General features: G+C 57.2%; 1 long non-coding RNA gene across 4 annotated transcripts; it reads right to left on the bottom strand.

The window, feature by feature from the left end:
* Positions 1 to 584: 584 nt before the first annotated feature.
* LOC134559132 (uncharacterized) lies at positions 585 to 15,759 on the bottom strand. Of its 4 annotated transcripts, XR_010082462.1 has the most exons (5): positions 15,585 to 15,759; positions 8,986 to 14,393; positions 5,693 to 5,869; positions 3,021 to 3,137; positions 585 to 2,584 (listed from the first exon to the last, which is right to left on the bottom strand). It is a non-coding gene; the product is annotated as an uncharacterized LOC134559132 (long non-coding RNA). The 4 variants fall into 4 exon arrangements; XR_010082460.1 differs by having other exon boundaries at positions 8,986 to 15,759; XR_010082463.1 differs by having other exon boundaries at positions 3,021 to 3,131; positions 8,986 to 15,759.
* Positions 15,760 to 18,045: the final 2,286 nt, after the last annotated feature.

The raw sequence follows: 18,045 nt of genomic DNA, 5'->3' as shown, positions 1-18,045 counted from the left end.
GAGCTGCAGCCTGGCCCAGTTCTGCCTGGTTTGACCTCCAAACGGAGCCGGCGGCTGGGCTGGTGTGACACCAAGGGCAGGGGACCCTCTGAGGGGTCACCAGGAGGGACACTGCTGTCACAGGGCTGTCACGCCGGTGTGCACACCCTCGGGGACAAAAAGGCTCGAGTGTGACCTGGGCTCTGCTTGCTGGTTTGTCCCTGGGGAAGATCCATCATGACAAGTGGCTGGACAGCGAGGGTTGCTCCTGTCCTCCCTGCTTCTCGCCCACCTGGGCTTTCAGCCCTGGGGATATTTGGGCAGGGGGCACAGCTCCATCCCCCAGAGCCTGTGTCTGGGCTCTGAGACACCACACCCGGTGTGCCAAGGTGGACTTTTGGGGCAGGGAACAGGATTTCCAGCCTTCTCCAGGGGTGTGGAGGCAGTGCCCAGCCCACCAGAGCTGTGATGCTGCTCCAGCTCCTGAGCTGCCCCCTCCAGCCTGGATAAGCTCCCTGCAGCTCAGTGCTACGAGGCTCTGGGCTCAGCTCTGCACCAGCAAAGTTATGATATGGAGACAAAAATCCCATTTTTGTACCCAAAAATCATGTTTATTTCTCCATTTTTTTGTACATAGAAGCTGTCATGGTAACACCGAGCTCTCAGAGCATCCCTTTCCCACAGCTGCACAGCCAGGAAGAAAAGGGAGCTGCTACAAGGAAATGCAGGCCCCCAGGCAGGGCTCCAGGCTGGCTCGGATTCAGCTCACATATCCCAATTTCTCTCACACTTTGAAGCTTTCCAGGGCATTTGGCAGCTCCTGCCTTCCCTGACCAGCACTGGCACCCTGCCATGAGGGTGGCACAGCCCCACAAGGAGCCCTCTCACAGCCCAGGTGCTGGGAAGGCAGCGAGACCAGTGCCTTAATTGTCCTACCCGCCCTTCTTGACTCCCTCACCCCCTCCTGAAGGGATGGGAGGGGGCCAAGCCGTGTGTCCAGTGCTCCATCCCACACCCCTGCAGCCACAGGGGAGCTGTGGTTCACCCAGGTCTGAGCAGGGAGTCCCTGGTGATGCCTTCAGCTTTCCTGTTTTTTGGATTCTGTGCTGCCCAGGGGTGCAGTTCTAAGCCTCACACTCAGTGTCAGCTCTCTTCACAGAGCAGGGACACAAAACAAATCCTTTTCCAAGAGAAAAGAAGAAATGGAGACCAAGGACGACTGGTACAAGTTTTCAGGCCCAAAAGCACAAACAAGGGTGGCTGAAGGGAGGAACAGGAAGGATGGGACTGCATCACCTGAAGCTGTAATTGGATAATTAACCCCAATATGCAAATGGACCAAAGCTTATCAAAGTGTGAGACCTCATGACCATTTGTCCATTTTGTGTCATTTTGGGTCCACCTTGGGTGTATCTCTGGCCAGGCCCTGTCCTGCCCAAGGTGTACCCTAAAAGTTTTTCAATAAATATCTACTTTATTCTCCAGCTCTGTCCAGTCCCTGTTCCAGGTCAGCCTTCCCAAGGCAGCACTGGACAGCGGCCAGAGGCTGAACCAGAGCAAAATCTGCCTTCTAAAATCTCCTTTCTAAAGGGGAGATCATTTCCCTTCCCCCTTCTTCTCTCCCTTCCCCCTTTCCAGCACAGAGCTCCTGTGCAGAAACGGCCCCGCCTCCTCCCAAGGGCCCGTCCGTGCCCGCCGTTCTGCACAGATCCGGCTCTGCTGGACCCGCAGGGCCTGGGATGGGAGAGGGATGGCACAGCGATGGCACAGGGATGGCACAGGGATGGCACAGCGATGGCACAGGGATGAGAGAGGGATGGCAGAGGGATGGCACAGGGGTGGCACAGGGATGGCAGAGGGATGGCACAGGGATGGCACAGGGATGGCACAGGGATGGCAGAGCAGGACAGCGCTGGGGGCGGGCAGCGGGCTCTCTCACAAGGAGCCGCTCCCAGCGCTGTCGCTGCCGGGAGGGACCGGTGGCCCTGCCCTGTGCCGGGAGGGGCCGCGGGACTGACCTGGCGCAGGGGACACGCTGTCCTCGGCTCGCTCGGCTTTTGTTAGAGCTCCCAGCCCGTGGAGTGATAAAGAGCCCCAGGATTCCCCAAATGCTGAGAAAATTTTGGAATTATTGTTACTATTGAGCTCTTACAGTTATTGAATGTGAAAGCTCGGAGCAATCTCCTCCAGTGGGAGGTGTCCCTGCCCATGGTGGGGTTGGGACAAGGCGAGCATTAAAGTCCCCCCCAACCCAAACCTTTCTGTGATTCTGTGAAAAGTGCATTAAAACAAAGAGCTCCCAAAGTTCTGTGTGACCCTGGGGGGACCAGTGCTCCCAGGAGTGCTCTGGTGTGCAGGGGCTCCTGCAGGAATGGTGACCCCAGCCATGTCCCCAGCCCCTGCTGCCAACCCTGTCCTGGCTCAGCCCCCCTGGGGGGCTCTCCCAGACCAGAGGGTGCCAATGCCCTCTCTCCATGAGCATTCCAGTCACCCAGTTTCCTTCTCCACCTTCCCAGTGCCCCAGCTCTTACCCTGGGGTCAGCCTGCCTCCTCCTGCAGGGATGTGACAGCAGCCAGGTCTGTGCCAGTCCCAAGCGATGCTGGGCTGTTATGGATCCCTCCATTAGCTCAATGTTATAATTATGTTAAATTACAACAAGAACTCAAAACCTGTAAGGCACAAGCTGGGGCAGAGCAGTTCACACTGTTAACTCTACCAGGAGACAGAGCCCTGCATGACCAGACCTGGGGTCCCTGACTGTCACCCCAGCACTGAGGGATGTACAGGGATGGCTGTGGCTTTACTCTGTCCCTGCCCTTCTGCCCAGTCTGCTCTGCCACCAGAACCTCAGAGGATGTTCCTCCCCTTGGCTGAAGCCTTTGGCCCTTCAGCTGTTGGCACAACAGCTCCTGTCCCAAGACGGGACAGGAGAGCTAAAACAGCACAAACCCTGCCACAAACAGCCCCGAGAGCCAGAAGGAGAGTGAACTGCCCATCACAACCATGCACAGGTCCCAGAGTGAAACTTCATTTTACTTACTGAAGGCTCATTCGGGTCCAGCAGCTTTCTGCCTTTTTCCAGGATCGATGTCCAGCTGGAGCAGCTGGTGGTCTCAGGGATGCTCCATTCCTTGTCACCTCGCTGGCTTTGCTGTTTCTGAAAACAAGGTGATGGCAAAAACAGGGGAGAAGCTCGTCCAGGCCAGCTCTGATACAGCCCAGGGGCCTCCAGGGCTAGAGGAGCCACCAGACCTGGGGACACTGGGGACTGCAGACATTGCCACCACGGGGTCAGGGCCGCGAAGTGCATCACGCCAGGGTTCAGGCATCCCCCTGTTCTCACCCCAACCCCAGAGAACCGCAGAGCTCTCAACGGGCAGCACTGTGACCCAAATGGGACTGCAGAGCTCCAGACACAGCCTCCTTAGGAGGCTGCCGTGCATTCCCTGTGCATCCCGTGCATTCCCTGTGCATCCCGTGCATTCCCTGTGCATCCCCTGTGCATCCCCTGTGCATCCTGTGCATCCCCTGCACATCCCGTGCATCCCCTGTGCATCCCATGCATCCCCTGCACATCCCGTGCATCCCCTGCACATCCCATGCATCCCCTGCACATCCCATGCATCCCCTGCACATCCCATGCATCCCCTGCACATCCCATGCATCCCCTGCACATCCCCTGTGCATTCCCCGTGCATCCCACGGGACACACCAGCGGCTGTGACGGAGGACGCTGCCCCCGGGCTCTCCAGGGCTGTGCCGGCAGAGGATCACAGCCCCCCGCCCCCTCTCCACACCTCGGCATTATCCAGTTAAGCCCCGCATCCCCTGCCTGGTGTCCCAATAACCAGACCCAGACAGGGGTTTCTCCCCTTAAGGAGCCTTTGTAGCTCAAAGCCGCGGCTCATCCGGCTCATGACGCCACGGCCGAGGCAGGAACCCCGAATTAGAGCAGCCGCCGAGTGCCGGCCGAGGGCACGGGGTGAGGCTGGCACTGCCCGGGGCTGGGCTGGGCGGGCACGGCCCCACTCCTGCCGGCAGCGCCTCGGGAGGGGCATTTTTACCATTGGGAGGAGGCGGCAGGAGGAGGGGACCTGAGCAGCAGCTGAATTATTGCTCAGGCCCTGCAGGCGTGAGGATTTAACCCTTCCAGGGCTGAAAATCTCTCCAGCTCCTGAGGCATCCCCTCCTCCACAGGCGGGTACGTGAAACCGCGCAGAAATAAGCTGTAGGATTTAAAATCCCTTTGGAGACTGCTAAATAACAACCACAAACGGAGCTCCCCTCTCTCTCCATGCCCCAGAGCACCCCTGAAAATCCTGCCCGTCCCCCCTTGGTGCATTTGCCTCCGCTGCAAACAAAGGAGCGCGGAGCTGTGGCACGGTGGGCAGGAGATGTCACTTCGGGGTCTGTCCTCGGCCCTAAAAGGCAGCAAAGCACGGGAAGCGAGGGCTGTGCACAGGAGATGGCTCAGGCAGGACCGTGCCCGTGGCACCGAGGTCACACGCGGAGCCTGTGACTGCCCTGTGGCTGGGAGGGGACCCACAGCCCCCAAACCCGGGGGTCTCCCGCTCCCTGTCCCTTGCAGGGTGTCCCCTGCTCGCGGGGGGTGTTTCTGGGGCGCTGGGCTCTGTGTGGGTGCTGCTGCTGCTGGGTCACAGCCCCCGGGCTCTGGCAGCGGCGGAGATGGAGCATTTGGTGAGCGCAGACAACACAGGGAGCATTGAGAGCTGCCAGGCTTTGTGCGCGGAGCCCCGGGGGCTGCGGGAGGAGGGGGAGAGCGGCGCCCCCCCAGCTGCCAGCTGGGCTGGGGCAGGGCTGGACGGGGCTGAAAGGAAGCAGGAGCTGCGCTCAATGCACCGCTTGTCCTCCTGCCTCTGCAAACCCCGCTCTGAGCCAGCAGCCCCTGCTCCCCCCGGGCCTTGCTCTCCCACGCTCCCAATCCCTGTCCTGAGCCCCAAATTTCAGCGGCAGCTTCTTTCTCCCCCGGGCAGAGCCATCCTCCTCCCACAGCCCGTCTCTCCCCCCAGCTAACCCCTTCCCACCCCGGCACGAAGCCGGCAGACTGCTCCTTCCCCCCTGCCTCCCCCTTCCCCTGCGCTCCCTGCAGCTCCCAATTACTCCCTCACGCCCCCACCGACGCTCTCGTCTTTCTCAACCGGTGAATTTTCTCACATCCTCCCACCGTTTTATTCCATAAATGTATCCCATTGCTTTTTTTATCCCGGACAAACCGTAAGGATCTGCCACATCCTGTGCAGGGGAGGGCTGGGAAGTGACAGCTCGGCATTTAAACCTGCCCCTCCCAGCTTCATTCAGCTCTTGCTTACACCAGGGACACAGCACCTCCAGTTTATAATTTTAAATGCCTCCTCCGTGCCCCTCTCCTGAATTAAGCAGCTCCAGGGCGATCCCACTCCCTTTGCTGCCTCCCTCTGCACCCGATCTGGCTCATGAGGTCCCTCCTCAGGCAGCAGAGCCAGAGCTGCAGGCAGCGAAGCTAAAGTAGAACAAAGGAAAGAAGAAGAAGGAAAAAAAACCCCAAACAAACCCAACCCCCCCCCCCCAAAACCCCACAAAAACCCCACAAAAAACCCAAACAATAACAACAACAACAACAACCCCCCACCAAAACAACACAAACAAAAAACCCCAAACCAACCAACCAACCAAAAAAACCCAAAAAACCCAAACAAACCAAAAAACACTAACCCGCTTTTCCTTCCTCTCTTTCCTTTCTTTCCATTCCCAGGGATTTCTGGATCTCAGAGGGGGCTTTGAGGTTTTAACTACTGCAGATATTCCATGGACAGCACACACGTGGAGCATCCCTCTGTTCATGGAGTTCAATTGGAAAAGCATCCAGGCCAGGAAAATCCTTTTGAGATCCTAAAATCACAGAATGGTGAAAGGGACCTTAACAGTAATCACGCTTCAACTCCCTGCCATGGGCAGGGACACCTCCCACTATCCCAGGCTGCTCCAAGGCCCAGTGTCCAACCTGGCCTTGGGCACTGCCAGGGATCCAGGGGCAGCCACAGCTGCTCTGGGCACCCTGTGCCAGGGCCTGCCCACCCTGCCAGGGAACAATTCCTGCCCAATCTCCCATCCAGCCCTGCCCTCTGGCAGTGGAAGCCATTCCCTGTGTCCTGTCCCTGCAGCCCTTGTCCTCAGTCCCTCTGCAGCTCTCCTGGAGCCCCTTTAGCCCCTGGAAAGGTGTCCCTGGACCCTTCTCTTCCCCAGCACTCCCAGCCCTCTAAGCCACCAAACATCCAGGTCAGGTCCCTCTGCATCCCTTCACAGTCAGTCTTTTGCTTTTTCCCTACTGAAATATTGTCAGAAATATTCCTACTCCTCCCAGCCTGCCTGATGTAAATTGTTTCCTGCCTTTAGCCAGTTAAATACCGTGTTGAAGCCATGGAGGAACCTCCCCTCTCCTCCCACAGGAACTCAGCTTCAAGAGACCCCCTTGGAAATCCAGGTGGGCTTTATCGACATGCCATCACCAGCAGGACAGGAAAACACCAGAACATGAACAGCATTTTGGGCAAAGAGTGTTTATGGCTTGACCAAGGGATTCCTGGGCTGGAAACCCCTGCCCAAAGATGTCTTTTCTCATCCCTAGCAGATCTGCTCTGAGATCATGGTGGCTTTGCACAGGACTGACAAAACATTTCAGGAGGACTCAGAAATTTCTGCCTCTACCTACAACACATAGATTTTTGTCCCAGCCTGGTTTTGTCACTGGCAAAGCTCCAACCTGCTCTGCTCCCCTGGCTCTGCTTGGGGTTAGAGATGAACATCACCAACTTGTCTCCCACAAAGCAGGGAAGGGCCTGGGCACTGGGATAAGGGGTAACATGTCTGATCTCTGCACCAGTGTCTGGTTTGAGAAATCAGAGTCTCCCCACATCCAGCCCGGCTCAGTCCTTGCACTCTCCCTGGGCTGCCTGAGCTGGCAGTGATGGATTTGGGATCGATTTTCTGCCTTCCCTTCCCGGTGTGCTGGGGAGCAGAGGGCAGAGCTGTGACATGGAGGTGACAGAACAGGGCACCGTTCGAGTCACTGGAACCACAAAGCAGCTCTGAACCGTGCGGGTGCAGCTCTGGGGAGGACAAGCACGGAGCCAGCCTGGGACACTGAGCCCCTGTGTGAGAGCCCTGCCGTGCTCCTCACGCCCCCTCAATGATGCTGCAGCCTTTCCCTCCCCGTGACCTCACTCCCCCACAAGGGCTCTTTGAGCAGCAGCCCCACGGCTTTTCCCATTCCTGCCCAGCCCGGGGATGGAGCTGCTGGTGGCTGAACAGGAGCAGCAGCCGGGGCAGGATGGGAACCCGAGCTCAGAGCTGAGCTCCTCCTGCCTGCCTCGGCAGCCGTGACGGGGGACGGAGAAATGTCCTGACAGCTGAAGGGGAATCCCACCGGGAGAGCTCCACAAAGCATCAGACAGCAGCTCCATGGGGAGGAGGGCTCAGGGAAGCCCCGGCTCCAGCAGGATCCCACATAGAGCAATGCCAGAGCCAGCACAGGCCTGGGAGCTGGGCTGGGTTAACCCTATGGGCAGCTCTGCCCCACACTGCCCCTCCCTCGGTCCCCACAGCGGGGTGGGGGCACAGCTGGAAGGGTGAGGGTTGAGATAAAGGTGGTTTAATAGGTAAGGCAAGACCCGAGCCTGCAAACAAAGCAAAACAAGGAATTCATTCATCCTTTCCCTTAGCAGGTGCTTGGTCACTGAGCAGCTGCTGGTGTTTAGCGGCTCACCAGGGTTCGGCCATGACAGGACCACACAGATGCCACCCTGCCCTGAAATCACCCTCTGAAAAGAGCAGGAAAAGGGAAAACCCAACGATCAGGAGAAGAAAATCCCACAGGGACAGGCAGAGTTCAGGCTCATGGGCCTGGGACTCCCTGCCCTGTCTCCTGCCCCCATGAGTGGAGCCCTTGTGTCCCCTGAACCCTGACTGTGACTCAGGGCCCCGTGTTGGGGCAGCTGTGGAAGGGGAAATCCTCCCCCTCCAAGGGAAGCTGGGTCTGGAACGGCTGTGACAGCGGTCAGTGTCCCCTCGGGGTTTGATTACAGTGGGAGAGATTCATGTGGTCTGAGCACACAGTGGGAAAGAGCTGGAGGGGTGAAACCAGCTCAGGGAGATGTCAGTGGGACACAGGGAACATTGTCACCACCAGCTGAGGTGGCATTTGGGCACACATGTGGTGCTGGGGCCGTAGGTACCTGCAGCTTTGGGGCTGCTGATCCCGTCAGGGAGGAGGGACAGGGACAGCCCGCATGTCACAGCACCGGGACACACAGGGGCCGGGCTGCTGGTGGCTGATGGGCCAGCAGGGCTGAGCCATGCACAGATTAACCTTGAACCCCAGTGAGGCCAAAAGCAGAGCAGCCTATTACAATCACGGAATTGTTCAGGTTGGAAAAGCCTCTGAGATCATCGAGTCCAACATTCCCTCGGCACTGCTGTGTTCACCACTGGGCCGTGTCCCCAGAGCCACATCCATGTGGCTTTTGGACACTTCCAGGGGTGGTGATTCCACCACTGCCCTGTTCCAGGGCTTGACCACCCTTTCAGAGGAGAAATTCTCCCTATGTCCACCCTGCCCCTCCCCTGGCCCAGCCTGAGGCCATTCCCTCTCCTCCTGTCCCTGTTCCCTGGGAGCAGAGCCCGACCCCCCCGGCTGTCCCCTCCTGTCAGGAGCTGTGCAGAGCCACAAGGTCTCCCCTGAGCCTCCTTTTCTCCAGGCTGAGCCCCTTTCCAGCTCCCTCAGCCTCTCCTGGGGCTCCAGCCCCTGCCCAGCTCTGTTCCCTGCCCTGGACACGCTCCAGCCCCTCAATGTTACTTTAAATCCCTGCTCCTTTCTGCATGTAAAAGATGAGCAAAAACCCCCACTGCCATAGGCTGTGGAAACTTTGGAGATTTCTCTTCATGCTTCTCTTGACCTTTCTCCTCCTCCTGTGTGAGAAATGAAAAAGTTGTAGCATCACCACTTCTACCTCTCTGCTCTGGTTTTCTTTTTCCAAGTTGGTTGAGAGATCTTCCTCCCCCACTCTTCTTCCCTGGTGGAAGATGGTTGGAGTTGGAACCAGATGACCTTTAAATGTCCCTTTCAGCCCAAACTGTTCAGTAATTTTATGATTCTAAGAAAAACTTTGCCATTCTGGGCCCCATTCTGGGCAGGAGAACAGACGATGGCACCGTGGAAGGTGCTCTGTCAGCCAGCACAAATGGAGGGTGGAGAAGCTGCTCTGGATCCGGATTAAAAGGCCAGAACACGTCAGCAACCGCAGCAATCCCAGCTGGGTATGCGGCCGTGGTTTCCTTGACAGCTGAGAGAAGGAACAAACACTACTCAGTGAGAGCAGGTACTGCCTTTTTCCATGCCCTGCAGCCCTGGAGCTCCCTGTGGGAGGGAGCACAGCACAGGCACAGCTCGGTGAGCACCCCCTGCCCTGCCACGCTCCCCTGCTCGGGCAGGACTGCAGAGCTCCCTGTGGAACATCCACCACTCCTGCCCCGCCAGCCACGGGCAGGGAAAGCACAGGAGCCGTGACAGCAGCAGGGAATGGAGCCCAGGAACGCCTCAGGAGCCTTCGGGAGCAGCAGCCTCACACCCTGCCCTGCTCCAGAAAATGGCACCTTCTTCCTGCCCTGCCATGGGAAAGGACAGCAAATATTCCATGTCCTGTTCTTCCACATCTCATGCCCAGGGCAAAGTCCAGGGGGTTTCCATTCTGGATATGTTTTAGGGAATGTTTTCATGCCCCTGAGTGTGATGGGAGGGTGGAAGGCATCCAGCTCCCCCCTCCGGATGAGAGGGAATGGATCAGGGCCCAGACTGCCTGGCAACACCTTCCTCCTGGGGAGAAGGAGGTGGGGAATGCTCCACGAGGATTTTTGGGCACGTTCCTCCAGGCTTTCCCTTCCTCAGAGCCCCCAGCTGTTACTTGCTGCCCGCTGGGGCCTCTCTGGCTGCTCCTCTCACCTCCCCCGGGGTCCTGTCCCTCTCTGCTCGGCCCGGCTGTCTCCAACAAGCACCCCGGGCTGCCAAAGCCCCCTTGCCCTCTAATCTCCCTTTCACTCCCGTGCTCAGCCCTAAGGAGATTAGCCCCGGCCGCAGCTGCCGGTCCTCCCCGCTGGCAGCGGTGTCACCCCGGGGGGAGCCACGTGCGGGGGGGACACATGCCCGGCCACCGCCCCAGCGGCAGCGCAGCTCTGGTGCCCTCTCCTGTCCAGCCCCAGCCCCAGAGGAGGCGCCCAGCAGGGTGGGGATGTGCATTAGTGGGATATTTCCCCCTCGGATGGGAGAATGGCACCCAAGATCACCCACTGGCCCAGCTCATTTTGTTGTGTGGGAACCTCTCGAACTTGAGGAGAGGACCAGGACACGCAGGCAGGAGACAGGACATTCCTCCTGGAGCCCCGGGGCTCCAGCAGCACCGAGGCAGATTTTAAAAGGCGTTTAGAACCCCAATCCTAAAGAAAACAGCTGACCATACAAAGCCAGGCGGGGGTGGGAGCTCCGGGCGCGCACCGCTCCCCTCCGGCGCATCCTCCCCGGCACCGAGCGGGTTAACGCCGAGCGCCCGGGCTCTCGCAGATCTGCGTTTCCGTGACAACAGCTCCGATGAATCCCAGAGCTCTGAAATCCCATTAAACATCTGCGAGAGGCTGCCCGTGCCGCCTGCCCAGGCCGCCACCTGCCGGCACCCCAAACCAGCGTGGGGGGCGAACCCGGCTGCCAGCGCCGGCCGTGGGGGCAGCGAGGGGCGGCTGGAGGGGCTGGGGGCTCCCGTTGGCTCCCCCTGGAGCTTTGGGGTGTCCTGGGAAGGAGCCAGCTCCCAGCGCCGGGGTTTGGGCTGCGGGGACGCTCCTCTGGCAGCAAACCCGCCCAAATTCACCGCCGGGGCGGGGATCCAGGTTTTGGGGGCGGGTTTGAGTGACTGGCACCTATTGGGGCTTTTGAGGGTCTTCCACTGCTTGTGGTGGGTTTAGGGGGCTGTGAAGGGTCTCTGAGGATGGGACGGGGTGGTGGCCCCATGGGAACTGGAATGAATTCATTCCAAAGTACTCAGGGGGGGTGGCAGGCCGAGGAAGGGTGTTGTGACCTGGATCCTCACCTCTGTGCTTCATCCACTCCCCTCCAGCTTGTGTGCACACAAGGATTTCTAAAAACCCCTTTATGTCTGATTTCAGAAATTTAGACTTTTCCCTCTCCGTGCTTCCATCACTGCTTGCAACAGGAGGAGGCATCAGGAGAAGGTGAGGAGGAATTTAGGGAGGTGCCACACATTTCAAGGTATCACAGAATCGGTAAGGTTGGAAAGGACAACTTTAACATCATCAAATTCTCAGCACCGCTGTGTCCACCTCTGAACCACGTCCCCAAGTGCCACATCCAGACTTTCTGAACGCTGCCAGGGATGGGGACTCTGTCAGTGATTGCTCAACCAATCTGTTCCTGCTGGGGGTAGGAGAATCAGAAAACTGTGCCCAGCTTAATACAGTTTATTACACAATATATAATATATGAATATTAGTATATGTACAATATATTAATTTTATTGTACAGTGGTGCCACAGCAGCTGAACGTGGCTGTGGAGCTCTCAGCTGTCGATGTTGCTATCCCCAGCCGCATCCCAAATTGCTCCCCTGCACTTCTGCTATCAGAGGTGCAGCCTCTCAGCTGTTCCTGCCATTCCCAAATGCTGCTGAGTCCTTTCTGTCCTGGGAAAAAGCCTCTCCTGTGCTTGGGGGAGGATGGGACAGGGAGCAGACACGGAGCCAGCAGTGCCTTCTTCACTCTCCCCATCACACAGCTCCATCGCTGGGATGGGAGGGAAAAGTCCCAGGGACTTGTAGCAGCAGGAGCCCTGGAAACTCTGGCATCTGCAGGCACCAGGGGAACGCAGAGGGGCCACGGATGAAAGCTGACACAGAAAGAAAATGCTCCTTTGGAGCTGCAGTTGCTGGCACAGCTGCTGGCCAGAGCCCTTCACAAAGGCTGAGACATGCCAGCGAGGGGATGGGAATCATTAACTGCTGCGTTTGTGGGGTTTAACCACTTCCACCTCCCCCTGCGCCCTGAGCAAGCTCAGATTCCTCAGGATCTGCAGCACTCTGATGCTGCAGGGCCTGGGAGGCAGGAAGGGGCTGAAGAGCCACTGGCAGAGCCCTCTCCCCTCCTCCAAAGCCTTGAGAGGCACATGGCTTTTCTGCAGGGGAAAATGCCCAGGAAAGAGGCCAAAAAGCACCCAGGGGAAACCCAGAGAGGTTTGGTGCTCCTTTCAAAGGGCAGAGGCTTGGAAAGCCCCCGGCCTCAGGAGGGGATGGCAATAAAAAGGAGGCTGAGCCTTGCAAATGGAGCAGTTGGCTGAAAACCACAGGGTGATGTGGGATGGATGCTGAGGGAGGGTGGGGACCTCTGTCCACAGGAGATGGACAAAGCCCTGCTGGACACTGGGCTGGGCAGTTTGGCTGTGGCCAGCCAGGCCCTTGGGGCTCCTGGGCTCAGTGACAGCACCTGGGGGGGGTCTGAGCCTCATCTGTGCCTGCTCTGGATCAGAACCCCCTCAGTGGAGGCTGCAAAGCAGCAGGAGGGAGGGAGGAATGTGAGCTTGCAAAGCATCTCACTGCAGGAGTTCAAGCTGCCAGGAGGAGGGGATGAGCTTCAGGAAACCCAGAGAGGCAGGAAATCAAGGGAGAGGGACAGTAATTGAGGCCATATGTTGGAAGCAAAGAATGCAGCTGGTAGCAGGGAGCAGGCCCATGCCGTGGGGACAGCAGGGGACATGCAGAGTCACACCAAGCAGAAGGCTGAATTCAGACCAACCACGACTGCTGAGAGGGGTCACTGTGGCAGGTCTGTGCTGGCAGTGGCTGCAGGCTGAGGAGCCTCCTGAACATACACTCAGGAACGTCCGAATTTCATGGATAATGTTGCAAAAAGGTGAAGGGAACGGCTGCTTTATTACAGAACAAAAGGGTTTGTTCTACATCCATGTCCCTGTGCTTGGAGCCAGGGGGAAAGTGGAAATATGAAAATAGAGGCAGTGCCAGGAGCAAGGCCAGGTCCTCTCTGCTCCCCAAAACTCTGCCTGCCAGGGGAGGATTTACTCACCCAGCGGTGGGGACACATCTGGGGGGATGAAGGAGCCCCCTGGGGCTGCACAGGCCTGTCCCACAGAGCCAGCCCCACACAGCCCATCCCACGCCTTGAGGTATTCCCAGGCTCAGGCAGCAGCACTGGGAAGGAATATTTATGGCCTCTCCCCCTCCTCCCCTTTCAACCACACTGGAAATCAACGTGAAATGCGTGTGGTTGGAACAGGATTCTGGCACAGTGTCAGGGCTTGGGAAGAGGGAAAAGAGCTCTGGTGCTGACACCCTCTGAGCTCCCCAGGAAACAGCCCAGGAGGGGATGGAGCGCAGGGATGCAGCACTGAGGGGTGCACAGGCTTTCGGATGGGATGCAAATTGCTGCATTTGGTAGGGCCAGAACGCCGCTGGGCTTTGAGGAGGTGCTCTGGAGCTCAGCAGGGTTTGCTGAGCCGAGGGGTTGCTGTGAGGTGTCCCTCAGACAGAGGTGGGGCTCTGCAGGCAACCCCGAAACTGCTGCTCTTGGGAGGGAATGGATCCTTCCAGGGAATGGATCCTTCTCCTCTCAGTAAAATGCCCCCTGTGCTACCCCAAGGCTCCATCCTCGGGAATGCAGCTCCAGAGCATTTCTCTTCATCTGCAGCTCTCTCTGCATCCAGCCCACAGCTCCTGCTGCCCCAAACACCCCATTGCATCCCGTCCACATCCCCCAGCTCCCTGCTGCCCTCACTGCTGCTGTTCTCCTCTCTCTTCTCCCTCCCCAGCCCTGCAGGGCAGATCGTGTTTCCTGACCGCCCCGGCAGCTTCTGCAGGGCAGGAAAGCAGCTGCTGTGATGGATGAGAGGGGGAAAAGCACACAAAAGGGGTTAAATCCTCTGTGGAAGGGGGAGCCAGGAGCATGGCAGGGCTGAGCAATGGGGATCTGAGAAATCTGCTCGAGTTACAGATGTCCCTGGTCATGGCAGGGCAGCTGGAAGTGGATTTTGGGAAGAAATTCTTCCCTGGGAGGGCGGTGAGGCCCTGGCACAGCTGCCCAGAGAAGCTCAAGGGCACTCAAGGCTGCACCCAGCCTAATCTGCTCAGTGCTGAGGTGACATTTGCACCTCCTGTGTGAAGGGTGGACAAGGCCTCCTTTTGTCGTAGCTCACATCCTCTTTGGAACGTTTTTCTCCCTAAAAGCAAAAGGATATTGTCATTTTTCCCCCACAGATTTGTCACTCTTATCTGTGCCGGCTGGGAAGTTCAGAATATTCAAAATCCATCCTCTTGTCCTGTTTAAGCTTTTCTTCAAGTTCTCAGCAGACACTGGAGGAAAAAAAAAAAGACATAAAAATAGAGAAGGACATTCCTAAAATATTTGCTCTGAGCAGGAGCAGTTTCTGTCCTGGGGCCATCAGGACTCCAGACAGACCCTCTGAGAGCCCCTCTGACCTCCCTGCCAGCAGTGGGGCTCATTCCCCCTTTGGATCCAGGCAAACAACCCCCAAAGAGACAATTTTCTTCTGGCAAATTCTCAGCAGCAGATCTGGGAAATGTGATCCCTCCTGGCCCTGGATGGGCAGTGTGTGCTCAGAGCACAGGCAGAGCTCATCACCCTGATGCTCCCGTGCATTCCCAGGCAGAGCTGAGCTCTCTGCAGCATCAGCACACACCAGGGCAGCACCGAGGCTCTCCCCATGCTCCTCTCACAGTGTTTGGTCAGGGACACACACCCCGGGGAAGATCTGAATGTTTTATCAGTCTCCAAGGCGAGACAAAAAGGAGATTCCTTTGGATTTGCTCGAAGCTGTTTCGGGACTGAGAGCTTGAACGGTGGAAAGGTTCTGAGCAGTGACTGCCCAGCTGCAGCGCAGCCCGGGACAAGGCAGGGGCTGGGATTTACTGCGGGTTTACCCTGCGTTAGGAGAAGGTTGGGAGCTGAATGCCAACATTAGAGCAGGTGAGGCAGAGCAGAGCCCTGGGCACACTCAGGGTTCAGCAGAGTTCCCCCCTCAGGGACGGATGCATCTGCACTCCACATCCTGCTCCTGCTTCCCTTCCTCCCTGCCCTGACTCAGCAGCAGCAGCAGCCCTTCATCCCGGGCAGAACAATGGGCATCCTTCCTTCCTCCCAGGCATCACATCCGCTTATTCCATCCACAATTCCCTCCCCGCGCAGCCCGGCACAGCCACGGCCTCCAGAGGGAACGGTTTCCACTGCAGCCACCCAAGTAAAGCATCTTTGGGATGCAGCCTCGGGCTGTGCACACTCAGCAAGGAGCTAAAATTGTCTTTGCTCGGAGCTGCCAAGATCCAGCTCGCTGTTCCCCAGCCCAGCAATCACCTGGACTGCCCTGAAATCACCTCTGATCCCAGGACTGTGTTTTCTGGAGATGGACGTGAGGAAATCTGGTCAGGAAAAATCTGATCAGGAAAACAGGATGGTGCGGGAGGTGTTGGGAGCCTTGCCAGCAGCAGAAGCTGGAAATGCTCTGGGTGTTCTTACTGGGACCCCACCTGGAGCATCCAGCCCTGGGAGCCGCAGCACAGGAAGGACCCGGAGCCGCTGGAGGGATTCCAGAAGAGGCCATGGGGATGCTCCAAGGGCTGGAGCCCCTCTGGAGCCAGGCTGGGAGAGCTGGGGGTGCTCACCTGGAGAGGAGAAGGATGCAGGGAGAGTTCAGAGCTCCTGGCAGGGGCTCCAGGAGAGCTGGAGAGGGACTGGGGACAAGGGATGGAGGGACAGGACACAGGGAATGGTTTCCCACTGCCAGAGGACAGGGATGGATGGGATATTGGGCAGGAATTGTTCCCTGGCAGGGTGGGCAGGCCCTGGCACAGGGTGCCCAGAGCAGCTGTGGCTGCCCCTGGATCCCTGGCAGTGCCCAAGGCCAGGTTGGACACTGGGGCTTGGAGCAGCCTGGGACAGTGGGAGGTGTCCCTGCCATGGCAGGGGTGGGATGAGATGAGCTTTAAGCTCCTTCCAAGCCAAAAGCTGGCCCAAGGATGGGGTCTGAGTGCAAAACTGCTCTGGAGACAGAATCTGCCATGTAGAAAATGGTCCTGTTGCTGTAACAGGTTGGGAAGCAGCACAGGAGCAGCTGTTTCTCATTTAGTACTTGTTCCCAGTCCTGTGGGACTCCAGACAGCAGAAGGGCTCTCAGTGAGCCGCCTGTGCAGCCGCAGGACCGGGGCCACAGCCGTGCTCGGTGAGGCTCAGCTCGAGAAGCATCTCTTGATCTCTGCTCAGACACGTTTCCTGCCTCACCCTCCCGCTGATCCCTGTGCTTGTCACCGTGTCGGGCTCTGCCTCGGGTCAGCAGGAGGCAAATGTGTGATTGGTGTGGAGCCTGCGGGACTGCAGGAGCCATTGAATGAGTTCTGCATCTGATCCTGCAGTTCCTGCAAGGAAAAGCTCCGTGTGCCTGCCAGCGCTGGTGCCTGCACAGCCCCTGCACCTGCCAGAGGGGCACACGGGGGCTCGGGCTGGAGGGGACTTTGAAAGGCCTCTGGTCCTCCCCTGCCATGGCAGGGACACCTCCCACTGTCCCAGACTGCTCCCAGCCCTGTCCAGCCTGGCCTTGGGCACTGCCAGGGATCCAGGGGCAGCCACAGCTGCTCTGGGCACCCTGTGCCAGGGCCTGCCCACCCTCCCAGGGAGGAATTTATTCCTAAAATCGAATCTAACTTTCCTGAAATCTAACCTAACCTTCCGAAAATGTAATCAAACCCTGCCCTCTTTAGAGCTCAGCCTGAGTGTCCATTATTATCCTGAGGGTCAAAAATGGATTCATAAAGACAGCCAGGAGCTGAGGAGCAGGAAGGAGAATCTCAGGGTGCCAGCTCCAGATGGGTTACACACAGGAGATGCTTCCAGAAGGATCCTCAGCCAGGGCTGAATGAATCAGCAAGGGCAGAATCATCATCCTTGCCAGAGAGCAGCCTCTGAGCCCTGAGTGCATCTGAACCGGGTAAAAATAGTGCTCTGATCAATTAAAGGAAAAAAAAATTACAGCAAAGTCATTTCCGAGGTGTTCCATCCTCCCCGTGCTTCTCAAACCTCCTGTTAGGAACAGCACTGGATTTATTTTCCACCCCCCTGTTTGTCCTTTGAGGTTTTGGTTTTAGGGATTCCCATCCCTGGGTCAGGACTCAGCCACAGGGCCCTGCCCTCCCCATTCCCTCCCATTCCCTTCTCCCCCAGTGGGGCTAAACAGGACTGGGAAAACTTAACATTCTTCTGCAGGAGACTTTTTTAGTTCTGACAATTTACATTTGACTTCTTGCACTGCAGAAAGGCGGAAAAAAATCACAACGAGATTTTTCCTACTGACATTGCACAGCCAAAATTTTTATTTCTTTTTGGAATGATGTGTGTCTAGAGAAAATTACTTTTTCCACTGGAGTTTTCCCATTTCAAACACCAGATTTGGCTGATGTGGACAGCACAGCATTTCCGTTTAAAAAGCAGGACACCTGAGACCCTCTCAGGATATTTTGGGAAGATAAATAAGGAGCTCTTAACTCTTCTTTTTTGCTGCCTTTAAAAAAAGCAGGATGGGGGTGTGAAGCCAAGCAACCACATTTCTGAATGGGAACAAGGGCAGGGAACACAGATTTTCTAGAACATGTATATAAAGAAAAATATTGCTTGGATCTTCAAAATCCATCAAGTCCAAAATCCCCTCATGTAGAAGCTCCCCACCTCAAAATGTGATGATAAAGCCTCCATCCCTACAGGAATAGAGTCAGTTTATCTGGAAATTTAGGGAGCAAAGCTGGAATTCAGCAGCCCAAGGGGAATAATTGCTGTGCAAGGAGGTGAAAGTCACTGGTAGCCTTTTTTTTTCGTTTTTTTTTTTTTGGGCAGAATTTAAATTCATTGCTGGCTGGTCATAACTAAAAACCATTCCCAGGACACAGGATGGGGAAGAAAATGAGAGTATGGGAATAAAGGCGCTGCTGCCAGACGGGATGG

Source organism: Prinia subflava, chromosome 16 (genome assembly GCF_021018805.1).
Source record: "Prinia subflava isolate CZ2003 ecotype Zambia chromosome 16, Cam_Psub_1.2, whole genome shotgun sequence".
Lineage (NCBI taxonomy): Eukaryota > Metazoa > Chordata > Aves > Passeriformes > Cisticolidae > Prinia > Prinia subflava.
This window is presented reverse-complemented; position numbering and strand designations above follow the sequence as displayed.